The 5,510-nt window shown below is 41.3% G+C and overlaps 1 long non-coding RNA gene across 1 annotated transcript in view; it reads left to right on the top strand.

The window, feature by feature from the left end:
* Nucleotides 1-137: 137 nt before the first annotated feature.
* LOC102494048 (uncharacterized) overlaps nt 138-5,510 on the top strand; it is a 57,249-nt gene continuing 51,876 nt past the window's right edge. The window contains exon 1 of the long non-coding RNA XR_336766.3: nt 138-455. This is a non-coding gene — a long non-coding RNA (uncharacterized LOC102494048). The remainder of the gene's footprint in view (nt 456-5,510) is intronic.

Raw genomic sequence — 5,510 nt, 5'->3', positions numbered from 1 at the left:
GAATGCTCTCATGTCCTAGAACACACCTCTTTCAATGCCTGGACTCTTACAGAAGCCATTATTTCGGGGTCTCTTTAAAAATCCAGCGCCCATCTCTCTTCTCTCCCTCCCTCCGCCTTCCCTCCCTCCTCACCACACCACCCCCAGTGAAATCCTGGCACCCAGAGAGCACTCCTTTCAGCCTGAGAGCCCACAACCAGCCGTTGTCCCCTGGCAAAAGAGGCCCAATGCTGAGCCCTGGGCAAGTGTCTCAGACTTTGCTACCCCTGCTTCCCTTATTATTATAGTTTCCCTTCCCAGCAGACACCATTTCCATTTGCCATCAAAACTAGATTGCATCCAAAAGTTTCTCACAAGCTTAAAAAAGAAAAAAACGACAAATTGCCAACCATTACACAGAAGAGCCCACAAAAGCTGCTACAGCACCAGGGGTGAAGCAGGACCATCAGACTCAGGTAAGCCCTGAGAAGTGAACATCTCTGGGGTCTCCTAGGCCCATCATTTAGGGGTTTGAATCTCTTTCAGGTGCTCCACATGGGTAGGGTGCTTATGGCTGGTTGCACTTTGATGGCCATGAAGAGTGCTTGGTGGGGGAGGTGGGGGGTTGATTTGTTTCTAAGCAAAAGGAAAATGAGAAAGAAATCATAGTAAGGTGAGGTGGGAGTAAAGGATGAGCAACAGACTATCCAGGAAGTGAGGGGCTTATAAAGGGTGTTCAGTGTATGTAGTTTTAACTCTCAGGCCTTGAAGCCAGGGTCAGGATGGCTGACACCCCCTAATACTCCACTTTTTATCCAAGGTTCACTGTAGGCCTTCCCAGGAAGGCCATCGGAGAGCCTTTTTTAATGAGGGACAGGTGGATTGATGCATGGACTGCCTGGCTTCTCTCTATGCACTTGTCTATCACCTTTGGTTTGAGAAATGCCAATATCGTAAAATCCAGCTAGAAGAAGAGGAACTGAGAAAGTACACGCATTTTATTCACTTGTCTTGTCGTCTAGCCTCTCTCTGTTATGGTATTAAGAGTGAGTTTCAAGTTTCTCTGAAAAGCTTCTGATACTAGCAAAATGGGCCACTTAGATGTTGGTACTTATGGCTCCTAAATTTTTTCTTCTCTCTCTCCCATACTGAAAGGATTAAAACACTTGTATATGACAGGCCATTTTTATTCACCCCAAAACCTGGCTGAAGATCTGGACAGAAATGAAATGAATGAATGACTCTTTCAGCAACAGGAAAATGTGATATTCCTAAACATCTCCCCAGATCACATATTCCCTGATACCTTATAGGTGAAAAAGTTGTTTGTTCTCCTTTGTTTTTTTTTTTGTAACTGGCAGAAAGTATATTGATTTCTAAAAGAAATAGAGCATTTCAGGTAACTGGATTTTTCAAAACCCAGTTGTGTATTTGAAAATAAGCAATGTTACCCAATTTGAGTCTCACTAACCTCTAGAGAGATGAGCCTTAGCTCTTAACTATTAACTACTATTTTTCTTGTAAACTTTTCCTTTCTAAAGAAACTGCAGGGACAGGTTGCAAATCCTGAGCAGTTTCATGAAGGATTTCTTGGTGCTTAATAAACCCACTCTTTTTAATATACACCACAACTTTTGATTTATCTGTTTCTTTTCTTTTCTTTTCTAAGTTTATTTAACTCCTGCATGTGATATGCAAGGAGACTCTGCATATCACACCCTGGCTCCATAGCCAATAACAATATTTTAAAACTAAATAAAAAAGAGACAGATGACCTCCTGACCCCAGGAAACAGGCCTGCAAAGCTGCAAGTATCTACTACACCCTGCCTGGGACAATTCCTTCATCCAAATGAACCACAAAGATCATACATGAGTAGCCTGGAAGGCACAAATTTATATGCACAAGCAAGCACACCAAAAATTCATTCAAAAATGCATATATAAACAACCAACAAGCGCTGAAATTGCCTGTATTTGATGGGAATCACAAAGCCATGTCCAGCTTTCTTAGCCTTTAAACTACTACTGTCAAATTACAGCAGCAATGTTGTCCCAGTAGAGAATTCACAACCAGTTAGGTTCTTCCCCCCCATTGCGAGCCCTTTGCCTTTCACTGAAACAAATAAATAACCTTGGACTTTTTTTTTTTTCTCCTCCTCTGGGAGCTGTTTGATGTCCCCTGAGGAAAAAACTAAATGAGAAAAATGACACTGTTAATAATGTGGCTGTTGAAATGCCTGTACTCTACTGTTAAAAAGTATGTATATATTGTCCCACTAAAGTGTGCCTCCATTTTGGGCACATTTACAAACTGTAGCTCTGAATCTGAACACCACCAGGGACAGATTCCTTCATCAAGGTTAGGAGCTTCCCATGTCTCTACAGAGATGAGGACAGTTCATGCAAAGAGAGTCTCAACTTTAGAAGACATTTGGTCTCCAGATTACAAAGTCAGCAGTTGCCTTGTAACTTTTGCATGATTTATTTTAAACTTTGAAAATCAAGGTAGTAGTTGCTTCACTTCATTCACAATACTACGGAAGTTATATACACTATCATATACAACTTCTTCTCTGACATTGAAAGCTGGAGTTATTGCTATTTTTCAAATTAGCTGACCTTTAAAGTAAAATTACACAACTGTTTTATTTCTACATGTAAATTGGCTTCCATTACCCATGCCTTTGTGACATAGGAAAACAGATCAGTTTTTAAAAAGAGACATTCAGAAAGCTCTGTTTAAAACAGCCAGCCAAGAGGTCTTTACAGCCCTATTAAGTATAAAAAGTGTATTGCAGACCAACTCATACTTTCTGCATCTCTTTTTCAAATATTTGCTTTGAAAACTGCTATTCTCTTTCAATATCAAAACAATACACAGCAAAGAAATTGTACATTTTAACTTGAAAGTTAAAGTTTAGGAAACGATTACATAATCACAAAGAGGAAACACAAAAAATAGGACTACACGACATATACATTTTTTTTCTACACGACATATACATTCAGTAAACGATCTGAATGTATCTAAAGTATTATAACGGCACAAGCTAATAAATTTCAAAGTAGTACTATTGGAAAGTTGTGTGCTGTCACAAGCTCTAAAAACAAAGTCACAGATACTTGTGATATCATGTTTGCTCAAAATTATACTTCTGCTCAGTCAGACTATATTAAAATTAAGTGGATGCTCATGTCTACTAAATAATGAAAAAATTATTTTGGACATCAAACAATGAAACTGTCACCATTTATTGTATGAAACACTCAGCTAATCAACTTCCTATTAAAATAGCTTTCAGCAATACTTGGCTTTAAAATTCATCAGGGCCAGTAAAAACCTTTTCCCAGTGCACAAGAATGCAGTCCCAAGCAAGGACGATAATTGCCGTTCTAATACTTTTATTGCCCAAGCACTTTTTCCTGTGCTCCCCATCACTTAAGCAGGAATCTGCAGTATATTGTATCAGTGAGCTGGAGTGCTTGACCTTTGCCCACATATGATTTAATAGGGACTTTTCAGCGCTGGAGCTTTCTCCATTTCTCATACCATTAAATGAAAACATCAAACTTCACATGTAAAACTGGAAACCACAACGTTTTTTGTTTCCCAACTCTTTGCAGTTTCTACTTAGGCTGCTTAAAGGTCAGCTTTTTTTGCCTCACAGTGCTCTTCTCGGTACCGCAAACGCTCTCCAAAGTCACACTGATTCTGATTTTGATTAAATCTTGAGCTCCTCAGTCATATACACACATGCACCCTGCTTATTTACACGTGCATTCTTTTCTAACCACATGAGCATGCCTGTATGACTTTCTGGATTTAGTCCATTTTAGAGCTCATTTAAATGTCTGTTCAAATATGGGTTCAAAAGCTAACTTTTTCCCGCCTGTTGGAAGTTAAAGTTACAAAGGATGGTGCTATAAGATCTGTTCAAAGAAAGTCGGAGTTAATCTTGTGTGTTTTGGCGCCTTTTCCCTGCCAGCTACTGTACTGGGGGGCGGGGAACGAGAAGGGGGACTGGAGATCTTGTCTGTCCCGTGTCAAGTTCAATGGCAGTTCTTCCAACCAGAGGAGAAGATGGCCATGTTCACAACCCTAATAATAATTCTGATCACGCCACTTCGGCATCTTGTGTCAAAGTCGAAACTGGCTTCCCCGCCCCCTTCAACCTGAAAGCTGCCAAGTCCTCACACACTCCACATTCAACCACAACTTAATGGATGGGATATTGTGCATTAAAATGTGTCCCAGACAAACTGGCGATGAGAGGACAAGGGAAAAATGAGACAGACAACAGAGAGAGAGAGAGAGACTTAGCCAGAGGTGAAAAAAAAAAATCCTAGAGCAAAACAGCAGGATGAGAGAAAAAAGTATTAACAGGAGTGGGAAGAAATCCATCATAATCTTTATTTAAGGAGGAAGAGAAGACAAGAGAAGGGTTAACATTGCCATGCCACAATTTGGGAGATAGGGCAGCGGGGGCGGGGACTAAACTTTGGTATGAATACTGTTTTTAAAGCTGCCACCACATCAATCAGAGCTAAGTTATACTTTCCTCACTTTAAAAATGTACTTTAAAGTGAGAATATGCAACAAAATTGTACCTTAAAATGAAGAATACTTCAAGAATAGAAAATGGGCGTGGAAATACAACTGAAGTATCATTTTTCCAGTAACTCTTTCTGACATGAAGGGGTAAGAGGAGAAGATAGGAGTTGAAACAGGGGAAAAATGCTAGATTCTGCACTGCTTGGACTCATAATATTATCCACTGATCCCCGCCATACAAGTACTGAAGTTTCCATGTATGCTTGAAAAATACATACATGCATTAGTTCTGCAACTCCAGCATTATAGCTCAACCTGGAAAGCAGAAATGAGCCTTAGGAAAGGGGTACAACAGTCACTTTACAACGCACAGAGGGTGAAAAAAATTGTGCCTGGGGTGGGGGTTCAAGGGACGAGAACAGACAAGCAGATAAAACGCATCATTTTAAAGCCACATACCATTGCACTGTATTGCATTAAATAAAAGAGATCTTGAGTCTGTCACAGAACCCTGGGCGGCTGACTTCACGTGTCTCTTGGGCTCAAATTTGTGGACTTTCTCAAGGATTATTGGTGTCGCTTTTTGTGTTTAGTTTGGAGGGGGGAAAAAAGCAATCCAGGAGTAGTCTTACATTTTTTTTTTAATTACGACTTCTGCCCTGCCACAATTCTTGGCCCGAGAAGAAAAAGCGATCCAAGTCAAGTCTACTAGCAGGCATAGCAGGCAGCCTCAGTCTGGATATCCAGTTTTTCTTCCTCTCACTTGCAGACGACTTTCTCGTGGTTGACTTGAACACCGTCCAGGGTGTGCGTGTGTGTGTGTGCGTGTGTATGTGTGTTCGGCTTTATTGTTTTAGCGGAGCGGCTGAAGAGGTGGGGGCTGCGCAGGGCAGATGCGGCCGCGGGGTCGCGCGCTCGCCCCCTCCCCGCCCTGGGATTGGCCTTGGCCGGCGGCGGGGCTGCCCAGAACAGCCACC

This window comes from Tupaia chinensis, unplaced genomic scaffold, assembly GCF_000334495.1.
Source record: "Tupaia chinensis unplaced genomic scaffold, TupChi_1.0 Scaffold143247_2, whole genome shotgun sequence".
In the NCBI taxonomy this organism is placed as follows: domain Eukaryota; kingdom Metazoa; phylum Chordata; class Mammalia; order Scandentia; family Tupaiidae; genus Tupaia; species Tupaia belangeri.
The sequence above is the reverse complement of the archived record's forward strand: the minus strand, read 5'-3'. Positions and strand labels throughout refer to the sequence as shown.